Consider the following 16,314-nt stretch of genomic DNA (forward strand, 5'->3'; position numbering starts at 1 on the left):
TGTTGCCTGAATATGCTGTAACATTGCTTGAACAAAGCGTTAGAGTGTATTTTGTATGTATGAATAGTGTATCAAGCCAAAAAAATGTACGAACAACGTCAAAAGCCCAAAGTCTTCTAAATATGTATGAATTTTACGAAAGCCCAAACTTTGGCCCATAGTCCATTAATTGGTTGGAGTTTTGTGATGGTGTAGTCATCTAAACATTGAGTTGTCCATAAAATCGTTTTGGCCTCATTGTTTATTTAAAAAAAAACCCAATGCATTTATATAAAGTTTCTAATTTCTCGTTAATTATTTTTTGAGTTAAGTTAAGTATAGTTGCATCCATTTTAATTAAGTTTTTAGGTTAGTTCAATGCATTTGATCCAATTTCCAATTTTTTGTTACATGATATTTTTTTGGAATTTTTTTTCAACAGTTCTTTTAATGGAGTAGTGTTACACAAACTTTCTTTTTAGACATATATACTATTGTGACTGATTATTTGGATAATGTTGGTTTGCATTGCAATACACATGGACATGTATCTCTATGTAAATCAATGATTAGGACTTTTGACACATCAGTAACTTTAATATAGTAGGTCAAAATGTTAAATTAGTGGGTGGGTGTAACATTAATGGTTTGAAAATAAGACACATTGTAAACACTTGTCTATGAGCTTTGAAATGGGCTATGTTATTTTGGTTTGGTCTCTGCTTATTTTCAATTTTGTTTTTTCGGTTTATTTCATTTCTTTCATTTGTCATTGTAAGACCAATGGAGCCGAGATTTAATTGTTCAAACACAAAAAAAAGAGGAAGTTCTCGACGTCTCAAGTTTGTTTCGTGAAAGTGTAAAAGTTTTCCCTCATCGCTCCTTACACCTCTAACCACAAACCCATTTCCTGTGTGAGCAGTTTGCTTGAACCTCTTGTAGTCTTACTTATCTACTACCGTAGACACCATGGACGGGTAAGTTGTTTTAGTCAAATATTGTTTTAGTCCAATTTCTTAAGATACTTAAGAGACAAAATAGGTTGAGTTGTACATGTACATATGTTGGGGACTTGGGTGTTCTAAACTATATGAAGATGAGTCCGGATAGCGTATAGTCTTGTATTCATGTGTATATGAATTAATTAATCAAAGTTCTCAACGCCAATAATTTCTTATACTAAAAGTGTACATCCTCTTTTGTATCCTAAGTGGTGCATTGGAGTTAACTCAATAGGTTACATAATACTAAAAAAAGACAAAAAAGAATTTAGCAGTAAAAGTTGTTGATAGGTAATTGTTTTTTATCATATAAATTTTTTGCTTTGTTTATAGTATAATTAATATCCCTTGTTTTATATTTTAGATACCGTTTTGATTAACGTCTTAAAGATGATTAGAGTAGTTCTTCTAGTCATCCCTGGGTGGTGTTCTGATATGTCTGCATGATCTTGATTAGCCGAAAGTTATTTATTTTTGTTTGTTGTTTAACTGAGTTGTCATGCCTATGGGTAGGTGTGAACAGAAGTAGTTAACATATCTTTTGCTTATTTATTCCTTGTGGCCTTCCTATTTGTAGTGTGTGAGGATTTGTATGGAGTCTATTCACATTCTTAGTGATACATACATATGTACCATACCCACTCGCTGGCCGGTGGTCATATCTAAGTCCATACAGTCCTAAAATGTTTGTGTTACAGATTGGGTTGGTCATAGGCTTTCTTTTCCCTTTCAATTTCTCTGTGCATGTGTGTGTTGTTGTATAAACCCTCCAAACCACGTTCTTAGGTTATTCTCCTTATATCACTTACTTGTCGTTTCTTTCTCTTTCTCCAAATTTTTGTTTTGGCTGAATTGAATATTTGATGTTTGATTTGACAGGTTTAGTAGTAAACCTGCATCAGGAGTAATATGTCAGAGTATGGATTGGGAAGACAAATGTGTGGTTGTTGCAAACACATAAATGGATAGCAAAGTCCAAGGTTAAAGCACATATATATGCTAGTCACCGAGCTAGTCAGGATATTGTTAAGAAATACCAACTACTGTTTTGTTAGTTTTTGTATTTTTGGAGGGCATTTTTTTATGTTTTGAATTGTAATATGTCTTGATACTTTGCAAGTTTGTGTGTTTCAGGTAGTTAAATTGTTTTATAGCTTATGGTGATCACAATGTAATGTTTCCTGTCCTTTTTCTCTCTTAGCAGTAACCAGGAATATGTCAGGAGCAGTTTTTTTTTATGTTGAAAATGGAATATCACTTTAGAAACTTTTGTTGCAAGTCTTTAGGATTGCATGTGTTTCTTTTGTCAGTTGAACAAAGAATTGTCTATATGTTTCCAGATTAACAACTACTGCATTACCATATTCAAATACATTAGCTCTAGCTAGCTAGTACAATATATCATATTTGATTGTAAGGTATGTAATGAGCTTGGGTGTTGACGCTTCCCATTTATAGAATTCTCGTGATTTTTAAATCACGATTTTTTATATTTATTAATTAATTAAATTTATTTATTTTCAAAATTGGGATTGACTTCTGGATACGTGGCCCCTGGTTTTAGGCCGAAGTCTGCTTCGTTGGGCTTGGGTTTCGGACCCAAGTATATAAACACTTTTTCTGTAAAAATAGGGTTGAGAATAATAGAATAATGAAAATGGAGGCAGAGCTTAAAAGTTTGGATTTCGGAGGGTGGAGCCCCGGACGGCTCTGACTCGAGAAATTAAATGGAGTCATTAGGACCTCGTGAGTAGATTTTATCTTTCACCGAAAGTACTAAAACTATAATTTTTGTCCGCTTAGAATTTACAATTTCATAAACTATGGTTTTCGCTCGGTTTAGTATTTACTGAATTCTTGTAAGAGTTTCGCTCTCGTTCGGTTTCGCTTTTTCTATGTCGGGTTTTTTGTTCTCATTCTTATGGGACCGGTTAGACGTTAGAATAGTATTCACTTATCATTGAAATACCGTGGATAATCGGGGTGTCGGTACATTTGATAGAACGTAGATATGTTGAGGTCGTTAATGGCGCCAAGGTTATGACCAAGAAGATATGGCCGCATTACCATTTTCTATTTTATTTAACCGCTAAAATGTTGTTGTTTGTATGGGTTGATGGACGCCGGGATGTAGGATGGGAGCCGCCGGCTCATTAATAAAAGCGTCGACCAGAGGTCGTCTTTGCCCTTGAATGGGTTGTTTTGTTGTGTTGGGTTAGGATGTTTGGAGTAGTGGGATTATGATGGATGAGTGGGGGTCGTGAGTGAGTCTTTGTTGGGGCGGTTTGAAGCTCGAAAAATCCGTCAATGGCGTTCACGCCATTATCTAGCGTTCAAGGATTTGGTTTGACGCGTTTTAAAATTGTTTAAACCGCGTTTTTTTGGTATGGTGGGTTGATGGGATGATGTTTGGTGGTAGTGGGGATGGTTGGGGGAATTTGTCGATTTGAGCTTGGAGCAAGCTCTAATGGTGGCCGAAATTCCAGATCTAGATTTAGGAATAGTTTTTGGATTGTATGATTTGGAGTTTTTGCCTTTGTTAAAGTTGGAGGGGTTTTCTTGAGGAGGAAAATTGGTGGGTCAAAATTGGTGGTTGTGTGGAGGTGGTGGTGGCCGGATTTGGGCTGCTGTTGGGGGAAGAGATGATGAACAGTGGATTTCGATTTTGGGCCTTGGGCCTGAATGTTTTAATTTTTGTTTGGGCCGGTTTAGATTGTTTGGTTGGGCCCGATTGAGTTTAAGTTGTTTGGCCGAAATTTCGATGGTGGTTGGCCGAAATTTCAGTTTTAGTTTATGTGGGCCGAAATCTAATTTAAGTGGTTGGGCCCTTTTCTTTTTGTTTTGAAATTTTTGGACCTAACCACTTAACTATTTTTGGGCCCGTTTATAATATTGCATGGACCAGTTCATTGGACTTAAAATAGATCTACATGGGTCTTTCCCTGTTTAGACTTCCGGGTTTTAAGGTTTGGGCTTGGCGGTGGGGGTCCGAACCATGACCTTGGCCACGAGCCCACGAGCCATACACCTTTGTCTTAGCCATGAACCACGGTATGACCATTGAACCCGTCGAACACCTAAAACGCAGTTTGACTTTGATTTGGACAGTTTGACTTTGACCATCGACCGTTGACTTTGATGGTTGACTTTGACCTTTGACCATGGACGGTTGACTTTCACCTTTGACTTTGACGATAATAGTTTGGCTTTGACCATGACATGTTGAGTTTGACCTTGACCATGAGGTGTTGACCTTTGACCGTTGACTTGGACAGTTTGACTTTGACCGTTGACTGTGAATGTTGACTTTTCCAGTTTTTCATATGTTTGTTTATATGGATATATATAGTAATAAAATACTGTCGGATATTGTATAACTTGGTTGGTAAATTATCTAATTTAGAGTTGACGTGAGTAGTGTGTAAAAGCATATTGGGCTTTGATTGTGGATCGCATGTCTTCGTTTATTTGTCTTCGCTTTATGTGTATATTATATGGACACATATAGTAATAAAATCTTTGTAGAAGCTTGTATAATTTGGTGGTCATTATCTAAGAAAGATTTGACCTTGATGTTGTGTATTTTTGACACGTGATCTATTGAGATATTAGGAGATATTATATTCCTAATACGTTATAATAAAAATGTATGTGATACGTTGAAGCATTGTGACATGAGATAATATCTTTGGGATATTTATATTAATGCAATATCTTGGAGAAATGTATATACACTCCATTATTTTATATGTGAGATGCTAATATAGTATTGGTGAATATTTGCCCACCTGATTGTGGCGTAGTAATAATATATTGGCACGTGAAAGAATGAAATTTGGTTATGAGATATAATTGAGATGTTTCTATATATGGTGGCTTAGTGCAATAAGGTAATTGACTTTGCGCGATATAGTAGAAATGATTATGAGTCATTAATGTATGACACCGAATAAATTACATAACGAAAAATCCTAGAACCCGACTACCACAACTCATGTGATTGGCCCTTCGGGCGTTTGATTAATCATCGAATGGCCTTGGCCTTCCGGGCGTTTCATTAAAATTTAAGAAGAATGGCCTTCGGGCGACCCCCTCGGCGAGCGAATAGTGGCTTGATTATTCCGCTCGCGAAAATAGAACGATGATGCTAATATTTTATGCCTAATAGTGGCGGTTTACATAGATTTGGCTTCCGTGTGAGGATTTACGGTGTCGCGGCATCCCGCCGGTGGTTACGCACGCGAGTGGCTCATTATGTAAGGGAGGCATGTGGATGTACATGTTCGGCGTTGGGTTCTGCGATTGTGGTAGCCAGAAACTAGGTAAGACATAGATACGACGTGAATTTTAGGGACACACAAAGAAAGCCCCAAAATAATCTAATTATGGTAATATGTTTGGTTGGTTATTTGTTTAGTTAGAACCTAAAACTACGATGGAGGAACTACATGCCTTATTTATTATAATGATAGTCCGTTGGGTGGTTAGTGAGAAGTTAAAGGCCTCGGTGGAGGAACTACCCTTTAAATTATTATACTTAAAGATGTTGTAATAGTTGTTGAAAGTTAAAGGCTCGATGGAGGAACTAACCCGCCCGTATGGTTTGTGTATATATTGGTATAAATATATGTTGTATTTTAGAGCTACTCACACCAACATTTTTATAATCTTGCAACCCGATTTGCATGTTTGCTTATCGGTGTGTTCATTCAATGAACATAGTTGATAAGTTTTGACAGTTTAGTGTTGAAGAAGATCGGTTCTTTGCTTGTGGTTTTGCGTTAGCGTTGCATCTCGGGATAAGTTTTGTTTTCCTTGGGTGATATAGATTTTCAACAGATAAGGTTATTTGCATTTTCATTTGTAAATTGTTTTGGTAATGAAGATGATGTTGTTTAAGTTAAAATTTTTATTGGTTTTATTATCCGCATATTTTAAAAACTGTTTATGGGTTTTGGGAGTAGAGAGTCGTCCACACCTCTGGAGATCAAGAGTCGGGGGACAAATAATGTTTTTCCGAATTACGTCGAAATTGAGTGGTGTGACACCCCACCGCCGGGATTCGTTAGATTGTTGGTTTCGCTTTCACCGATAATTGTAGTAGTTGTTGATTCCCAATTGCATACCTCATCAGTTGAACTTCGATGACAACACATATGATGTTGATCCCTGTTGAAGAGTTACTTTTTCATTGGTTCCGTCAATAAGAAGAAGAAATGGAATCATGATGATTGGAGATGGAATGGACGCCCTTAACCAGAATTTTGTTGATGGTTGGACGGTTGGACCACGCTTTAGGTCTGCTACCTTTTGGTAAGTTAGGAATGACTTCTTTTCCCCTGTTTTCTAGCAATTAAGTAGTAATTATGTAATATAGGTATTATAGTCAAATTGCTTATGACATGATTTGGGAGAGACTTCCAAAGCAATTTTGAAAGAGACGAAAAAGAAAGTAACTAAATATTTGCTTACAAACAGATCCATAAAGGATTCATAGCTAGAGATATATCATTTTATTACACGGCAGACCGGAGAAACACAGTTTTATAGAGAATGTAGAATCACTTTAACGATTGTCTACATATTTGGCAATGCTATACATTCTTCTTTCAAAAGTTCGGACTACATTCTTCTTTCAAAACAAAGATTATTTTGCTACAAATGAAGTAAATAAATGAAATTAATGCATATATAAAGTTTAAAATAAGCTGCTAGACATAAAAAAATACTATTTTATCAACATAATAAAATTTTGGTATTCAAGTACTAATTCTCATGGTTTTCTTTTTCTTTATTATGAAACCGTTCTTTTCCTATTTGTTGCTTTTGTCCTTGTTTTGGTTTTCTCCATGTCCTTCATTTCTTTAATTTTTCTTCGAGACAATATATCTTATCTTTGTTGTGTTTATCATCAACCAACCAATCTAGCATAATATTTCTGAGTACGTCGAGTTGATTCTGTTTCTCTTCAACCTCTTTTATTTTCTTCATAAGTTCTTTGAAATTGAAGTCTTCAATTTCTATATCACGTCCATCATTTATAAACTCAGATTGCGTGAAAAACTCATTTGAATCCTCTGCTTTTGCAAAATGAATATGTAGTGCTTCCATCAATTTCTTTAACTACTGGCCTTCATTGTTAAAGAATAAGTCTTTTGGTACCTTTTAATGTTACATTAGCTTTTGAATCGTCCGTTCTCTAATTCTCGTGTTGTAGACTGATCTTGTTGAACGTTAAGTCTTTGCTTCTATAATTTCCTTTAGCAATTTTTTTTTTTTTTTTTTACATAAGCTGTAATTTTCATACCATTATCTGCAATATACATAATAAAATTTATAAATTCTTTATCCAATACTCTTTAATATAACAAAAAAAAAAAAAATACTCAATCAATATGAAATGAAGTCAGAAAATAATTGTAAATAATGGAGAAGAGGAAGAAAGTAGGCTACCTAGTTCTTTATCTAATACTCTTTAATATAACAAAAAAAAAAGACTTAATCAATATGAAATGAAGTCAGAAAATAATTGTAAATAATGGAGAAGAGAAAGAAAGTAGGCTACCTGGTTTTTCGATATGTGTAGTGCAATTGTTTTTTTTTTTGTACATATATAGGTTTTTTTAGGTTAATAGATTAGGTTTTACTACTTTTCGTAGGATTTTAGTTTAGTTTTGTATATATCTTATCGGATATCTTAAATTAGATTTTTTTTTTCAATTATCTAGAAGTGATTGTGTTTTGAAACTTCTACATGTACTATTGGGCCTAGGGCCCATCAAATTTTATAAGATATGTTTTAAGCGGGTATTTGTATCGCAACTTCTATTCAAATCAAGCTACAGACCACACCTCAAATCAAATGATAGAAGACTTTCACTTACCACCCATACCTTGCCTTAGATGAAAACCGCGCCATTACACGAAAACTAAGTTTCATTGATCAGATTCACCCAATCGAAAACCAACTCAGAGAACTACAGAGCAGGTAAGCTTTTTCGTTTGTGTTCGGAAGAAGACATTTTCATATCGAATTCTCAATTTTATATTAAATTCATGTTAGGAGGGTGAACTATTGAGTTGATCGCAATTTGGCAGTAATATCAGATGGTTCAATTTAAATGCGGGATTTACTTAAGGATTGCTAATTGAATTTGAAACCCAATTCAATTCTAATAGATGCCCCTATTTATTTTTCGTGTAAATAAGTTACCATCTCATCTCTCACGATTATCTTTGCCTTCTCTTTCTTTCTTTCTTTTCAAAGATGAAGATGAGAACCAACATTAGTATGAGCACACACATGAAAATTATGAACAATAGGCATTGTGTTTTCCTTCACTTTCCTGGATAAATCATGCATTATCTTCGCTCTATATTAAGTTTGGTTTGGCTGCATGGTGAAATAGACATTATTTGGCTGCATGGTGAAATAGACATTATCCAAAATCAGTGATATAATTTGGGTTCTAGTTGGGCTTCAACGCTAACCATATTGTGGGCCTAATACATATAATCTTCATGACGTGTTCACATTTTGCGCCTTATACCTAAATTTTAAAATTTCACCGATTACGGCTTATTTTTTATTGTTTGTCTATATACGTGTACTTTTTTATTGTCTTTGTGCTTTTGTTGCCTCATGAATCTCAATTTGGATTATTAATGCTTATACGAAGAATGAATTGTAGACTCTTTGCTTGGGTGAGAAAGGTTAGTTTTTTCAATGTAGACTCACCCGTTCATTGAAATCTGTGACACTGTGTATGAACTATGAAAATATACACACAAAATGGATCAAATTAAATTAACATGGTTCAAGGGTTCATTTAGCAGACTATATGCTTGCTTGAGCGTTCATTTCATTTTTCAGTTGAATATGCTTGAAACCATGTTAAACTAATTATTTTTTGTTTGGTTTTTTTGCAAAATTTTGCATTAGTTGTGTTTCATTAATTTTTTTCTGAGTGTGCTTCCTTGATAATCATATACAGAGAATGAAAGTTACTGTTGTTAAGAGTACAATTGTCAATGCCTAAAGGTTCTTGTCATGGTGTTGTAGATTGTATTTGAAGACATGTTTAAAAGTAAGAATTAAATCGAAGATTTTTTTAAAGCTAGTTTTTATTTGGTTTAATTTTTAGCATGTTGATTGTTAGTACTACTATTGAGTATGAGGGATCATCTGCAATTGTGTCTTTGTCTTGGTTTTATCTCATGTCTTTTGTAGATTGTGCTCGGAAGCATGTTCAAGACAATCGTTATTCTTACCGAGCAAAAAGACAAAAGATTTTCTTCAAATCTTATGCAAGTATATTTATGTTATTTTAAATAAATTTTCTCTCATGTTTTATTTTTTTTCCTCTGGAGTATGTTTCCTTGCACATCATATGTTTGCGATGAAAGTCATTTGTATTAAGTGTGGGTGATCGTCTATGCCTGAGGGATCAGCTTATGACATCGTAGGTTGTGCTTGAGAGCATTCTCAGGAAAGTTTCAATCGGTTTTATGTCTTTTTTCGCGTCCTTCGTTTTCTGATGTTTTCTTTCACATCATACATAGGCAGTGGAAGCCTGTGTAGTGGGTGGTTGAAAACGTCCTTCAAATTTCCCGATCCATTGTTTTCATATCTAATATTTTTAGCATAATGGGTGGTTGAAAACGTCCTTCAAATTTCCCGATCCATTGTTTTCATATCTAATATTTTTAGCATAACGATTACATAAGTACTATTGTGCTTGGGTTCTTCTACAACTGTGCTGCCTGAGGGTTCATTTCTTATCTTGTAGCTTGTGCTTGCTTGTGCTTAAATGCATGTTTTGAAAACAGGTTTTCCCTAAATTTTATGAATATATATATAGATAGTTGAGAAACCATTTGCATAACTCAAATTTTCAATTCTTATATACTGTGTGACTTCCAAATTTTCAATTCTTATATATCATCGTAGACTTCCAAGGAACGATAGTCCCTTTGTTCACTCTATTTGAACACAAACTAATAGAACGCATAATAACATATATTTTTTGATGTTGAATTCATTGATTAAAGAAAACATGTTTATTAATACTAATAAATAAAATTGAAGTAGATGTAAAATAAAAATTTGTTTACCTTAACCGTTTGTGTTACTCTTTTTCAGTAGCTTTGATTCAATATCTTCTATTGTATGCAATGAAAAAATTTAGAGGAATTCAATTAGATATGTAATATTTGATTCAACATATGTATGTCGAAAAAAAAATAATTGAGAACCAAAAAGTTTACCTGTGTTTTTATATGGTAAATCCCGGTCTTTTTCCCCCACCACCACAAACTCATGGTATTGACCTCCAATCATCCATACAAAGCCTCTAAAATTACCTCCATGGCTCCACCAGCGTAGCACTTCTATGCTCGTGTCTTTGTGCATGTTGGATGGGTATAAAAGGACTGCCGAGACCACAATGATGGTTCTTTGCAAGGCTTTCAACAAAAAAGGAGTAAATCTTATCGGGAAAAAAAACAGATAGGAAAGACTAAGAAGTGGAAAATACTCATTTTAAACTTTCTTCTCAAATTTGAACTATGACAGATACAGTGATAGGTTCATGCTAGGTGGGTACAAACCCAGTCGAACCAGGCCATAACTGCAAGAATACACAGGCTAAAAGCAGTAAGAACAACTGGACAAAAAGCGAAAGTATGCCCACGATATCCGCTTATGCATCTTGAACTTCCTCGGTGTCTAATGACTATCCGAAAGAGGCCAACTTGTGCGTAATCTTGTTCTTGACCAAGTAGAGATTTTGCTCCTCAAACAAATAGCAATTTGATCCTCGGATGCAACTTTCAACTTCTGATATTTTTTTCTCATTGCCAAACACTCAACTTCAGCTTCAATCTTCTTTTGGAAGAGATCCTCGAGCTCACTTTCAATCTCTCAAGACCTCTCCTGTAGGGACAGGTAGGACTGCTCCGTGGTTCTCCCTTTGGCAACTCCGTTTCATTTAAAATACCTTCTAGCTCAACAACCCTAGATTCCTTAATTTCAAGTATAGACAATGCCTCTTCCAGCTCCGCTTCAAGGATGTATACCTTGCTCTGTGGTCTTAATTAACTTCGGCTTCTAGAGGCATAGAACAACTCTTCTCTATCTCACAAAGTGTACTTGTCCGGATGAGTTGGTTCCATGGACTTCGGGACAACAGATTGAAACTTCGGTCCTAAAAGAAATAGTGAGTTGGATCATCAAGAAGTACAACAGGGCTCCTTCCCAATCTCTGCAAAAAATTTAATTTCTGCGCACAAATAACGAAATTTAGACAATTGCTATTAAGAACACAAAGGACCATTGACAAAGAAATTTGTAAATAAATGTTTATAAAAGACATACATAGTTTCAATATAGTAGTCATTTTTCATATCAAGATAATGCCAGATCAGGAAAAACGTAAAGGGCTTATACAGCCAAGGTTCGGACTTAGGATACTTCCACAACCCAGCGAGTGGAAATAAATAACAATGTAGGGGCTACTTCCTTCCCTCCCCATTGTAGACTGAAACAATATTATACCATTCAAGTTGCAGATTCACATATAAACCTTATCTTGGATAATACCAAAAAGTTAACATTTTGAAGAGATGCGGGGCCTATAGTTGACCAATTAGGTGTGTTCGTATTTTTTAACATGCTGCCTATTTAGACAACTGGTACTCAAGGTGGTTGGTTGATTCCTCTATTGTGTTATGAAGCACATACCTATTTTGTCGATCATAGGACATTTGATGAGAATTTACCTTATTGACGTGGGCGAGAGATGATGGGTGCTTTTAGTGCGCATTGAAGAACTCTGTGGAGTCTAGAAACTCTGTGGAGTCTATGCCTACTTGTAGCTTAATCACCTCCGGATCATGAAAAATCTCGTTTTTTGTCAAAGATGGCATCGAGATTCGGGGTTATTGAATTGAGGCGTACAATTTTTTGCCTGTTTGGCTCGATGCAGTGGTGGGGCTATTGTGAACTCTTGCTTGGTAGGGAAGAAGATAAGAGACCATCATAGTTTCAGGAGAAAAATTAGGTTTTCGGTAGAATTTGTATAAAGTTTATTTAATTTGTTATTTTTATTTTTTTAATTTGAGGAGTCCATAGAAAATTAAGAATAGATTAGGGAGATTTAAACAAATCTGGGGAGGTGTCACTAATTATTATTCCATCCGATTTTTTAGGAGCCAATCATATGGCTAGAAGTGCAAAATGGAACAATATGGTGAGGAGAGAGAATGTGCGCGAGCTTTTATATATATATATATATAGATAACTAAGGAAAAAACGAAAACGAAAACAGTTGCAATGTTTGTCCTAGACCAAGTTTCCCCTTCATACCTGAATACGGAGTTACTGTAAATTTATTGTTAGGAAAATGAATTTGCACAAATCTATTAAGATATGAATGATTAATTTGTCTCTCAAGTTATTCCACTTGAGATGAAATGAGTTATGTAAAGAGAGAAATTTTTTTTGAAAAAAGTGCACTTAGGGGTGTGCATAAAACTGCAGTACTCGACATAACCAACTGACCCGACCCGAACTGTGCTATACGGGTTGGTTATCCATTTAAGTCGGTTTGAAATATTGCAAAACCGACTGAGTCAGTTCAGCTCACGGTTTATATTTGTGATAACCGGGAATATCCGAGCCTACCCGTTTATTCCATGTTTCATTTAAGGGTCTTTTGCATTTTGGTCCTACTATTAATAGCGAATTTAGGATTTGGTCCACAATTAATCGTTTATTGCAGTTTGGTCCCAAATTGCCGTTAAAGTGTGTTGACCGTGAGTTGACCGAACGGTCCACGTCTATTCCATCAATATATTTTCTAAAATACCTATAATACCCTGCACATGTCGTACACGTGACTTATTTGAGGACCAAACTGCAAATATTGTTATTAAAAGTGGGACCAAATTGCAAATATTGCTATTAAAAGTGGGACCAATTACTAAAAACTACACATGACATCATCTCATTCATTCAATCCAACGGTTTTAGACAATTAACATTTTTTTTCTTGAATACCACTCCACCACCACCTCCACCCTCCATAACAATCTGAATCGCCACCACCACCACTATCTAACAACAATGTCCGTCATTAACACAATCAACTACTTTTTTTTTTTTTTTTTTTTTATTTATTTCAAGTTAAGATAAGAGTTGTTAAAATTTTTGTCTCGTTTATTAAGGAGTTTAAGTTGAAATTTCAAATACCCAATCTTTTTTATTTTTATTTTTTTAATTCAAAATTAATTTTTGTAGTCTTATAGTATTTTAAGTTCAATAGGACAAATCAAGATAGTCAAATGCGTTAAAGCACCCTAAGGCAATACTCTCTCTCTCTGCCTTAGGCTTAAGACGCTTGGCGCATGACCCGCGCATTGAAGTGAGGCACGTAGTAATAAAAAAATAGATAAATCAAATAAAAAATAAAATAAAAATAAAATATGACATAAATTATCACTAAATTACTTAGCCAAACTTTAAAATTAATTTTATGTGATTGTAAACATGAAACCATTGTAGTCATTTAAAAGAAAAATCTTAAGCAATAAGTAAAAAGTAAAATAAAATTCGTATCTCTCAAAACAATCTAGCTCAACTTCAATAAACTAAAATAATGAACCAATCGAATTAAGCCAAATGAGTTCTTTATGAAATAGAACACGTGATTCAAATTTTAGAATCCCGTAAAACTTCATTTAATTCATCTTTGTGTTTTCTTTCAATCCATACAACTTAACAAAAACTAGTCAAAATTAAGTTTCGAGTGTACTCCAGAATAAAACTTACTAAATTTGTAAAATTTCTTGAACCATACAACAATTGGATTGAGTGTAAATGTGTCACAAATAGCAAAAATTGTAAAAAAAATGAAAAAATTGTAAAAGTTAAGAAGGCGCGCGCCTTGTGCCTCAATTAAAAGCACACAAAAGCGTGAAAAGCGCACGCCTCATGTTAGTATACACGTTTGAAGGCGAGGCACAAAAAATGCCTCTCCAGCCTTAGCCATGACTACTTGGGACAAATGATTTTTATCTTTGTATAAAGTTGAGAAAGCTAGATGGCGGTGATTGTGGAATGGTGATGAATGAGGTGATAATTGAGTAGTGGAGAAGAAGGTGGTAGTGGTTATGGTGGTAAGATATGAAGAATATAAAATGTAAGTTTGGGACTCGGTTAGTTGAGATACACATGGTGTAAGACGAGTCGTTGATTAAAATCAAATGATTAAATGATGACTAATTATTTTAAAGGGTAAATATGGTATTATAAAATTTTAGATGGATTGACGAGACCAAAATATAATAAACGATTAATTGTGGACCAAATCCTAATATCACTATTATCACTAGGACCAAACCCTAATATCACTATTATCACTAGGACCAAACTGCAAAATACCAGTTAAGTGATGACTGTTGATTAGTTTCCGCGTCAAAGATTACACGTGTTAGGTTAATTTGGGTATTAAGAAAGTATAGACGGACCTATGTCAATTTGGGACCAAACTGCAATAAACGATTAATTGTGGACCAAACCCTAAATTCGCTATTAATAGTAGGACCAAAATGCAAAAGACCCTTCATTTAAAGTAAAAGTACATATATACCATAAACAAAAAGCAAAAGAAGCTCACATCCTAACCTAAATACTAGGGCACAGCCGCCACCACCCCAGATCCATCCTCCATTTCTTATCTAACTTCAATTCTCCTTCATTATTTCCCTCCACAAGTTATCACCGCCACCTCACCTCCACCAGTCACCACCATCAACACAGATGCATAGGGTTATTTTGTCTATTTTTTTAAGTTATTTTTTTGCATATGCGGTTCTGATCAATTGCTGTGGATATGAAGCATTGAAATAAATGTTTAAACTTGGATGTTTGGTATTAAGTAATTGGTAACTAATTTAGCGAAAAAAAAAAAAAAAAGAAGTAAGTGGTAATTATGGTGTGTTGGTTGTGTCAATTCTCTCCCTCACTCTTAATGGTTTTTTTGTTGAACAATTTCATGGATAAGGTGTAAAATGGATGGATCTACCATTTTTATATAAAGACTTGATCTAATAAATAATTTTTTTTATTTAGGTTTTTTTGTTTGAAATTAGGTCTTTTTTTCACAACTGGTTTAAATCCGAAAACCGACACAATCGAACCGAAAATTTCAAATCGGTTTCGGATTGGTTCGGTTTGAAATATAGTGGAACCGAGAACGTCGGTTCGGTCATCGGTTTTATGCAAAACCCGATCCAAATTGACCCGTGCACACTCCTAGGTGCACTGGTTCGAAATAGTGCATTATGCCAAAAAAGTGTGATCTTTCGAAATAGGCACTGGTTTGAAACAGTGTTTTATGCCGAAATGGTGTGTTCTTTCGAAACACGTGACTTTTCAAAGAGGTGTCTAACTTTTTCAAAGAGTCACTGTGTTGTTTCGAAAATGCACTTCTCACTTATAAATAGTGAATGAATTTGGAGAGAAAGGCACACCAGATCACACAGAATTCTGATTTTTCTCTTTTCCCTCTGTTCTTAGTCAAATACTATGTTGTGTTTGTTGATTCTATAGAATTGAAGTGCTAACTTTCTATAGAAGGAAATCCGTTCTATCTTGGGAGACAGTTTTCCATCAACCTTCAAGCATCGTGAGGAGAAAAATCTGTTTTAAGGACATAGTGGTTCTAAACTAGGCTCAGATTTAACAAAGAAATACAAGACACTTACAAGAAAAAAGGTTTGTACTGTGTGATGATTGGTAAAGAGTAAGTACAATTAAGCTGTATATTCCTAACAACTTAAGACATATTTTTTCTTTGGTAAATTAAGTTCATTCGTTGAACTAAAGGTTTGTTCATGATGTAGTTGTTATATCAATTTGATTTTATTGTTTACTTAACAATAAATATATTTTTGGAATAAGTTTACTCAAAACAAATGTAGTCTAATAAGTTTGACATGAAAGATTTAGGTGTCGCTGATGTTATCTTAGGAATTAATATCTCTAGGACGGAGGATGGACTTGTTATATCACAATCTCATTACATTGAGACGATTCTTGAAAAGTTCAAGAAATATAATATCACACCAAAAAGATCACCATTTGACGTAAATTTTCATTTGGCCAAAAATACTGAGAGATAGCATATCTCAATTAGAGTACTCTCGTATGCTTGGCAGTTTAATGTATGTCATGAACTGTATAAGGCCTGACATAGCATACTCTGTGAGCAAGCTAAGTCAATATACGAGTAATCCTGACAGAGATCATTGGTTGCCATACTGAGAGTTTTGG

At 34.7% G+C, this 16,314-nt stretch overlaps 1 long non-coding RNA gene across 1 annotated transcript; it reads left to right on the forward strand.

The window, feature by feature from the left end:
• The first annotated feature begins 12,282 nt into the window (after nucleotides 1-12,282).
• LOC147519459 (uncharacterized) lies at nucleotides 12,283-15,105 on the forward strand. The gene is made up of 2 exons (XR_015214230.1): nucleotides 12,283-12,689; nucleotides 14,613-15,105. It is a non-coding gene; the product is annotated as an uncharacterized LOC147519459 (long non-coding RNA).
• The last annotated feature ends 1,209 nt before the right edge of the window (nucleotides 15,106-16,314 follow it).

The sequence above is a fragment of the Coptis chinensis genome, chromosome 2 (genome assembly GCF_015680905.1).
Source record: "Coptis chinensis isolate HL-2020 chromosome 2, ASM1568090v1, whole genome shotgun sequence".
Classification (NCBI taxonomy): domain Eukaryota; kingdom Viridiplantae; phylum Streptophyta; class Magnoliopsida; order Ranunculales; family Ranunculaceae; genus Coptis; species Coptis chinensis.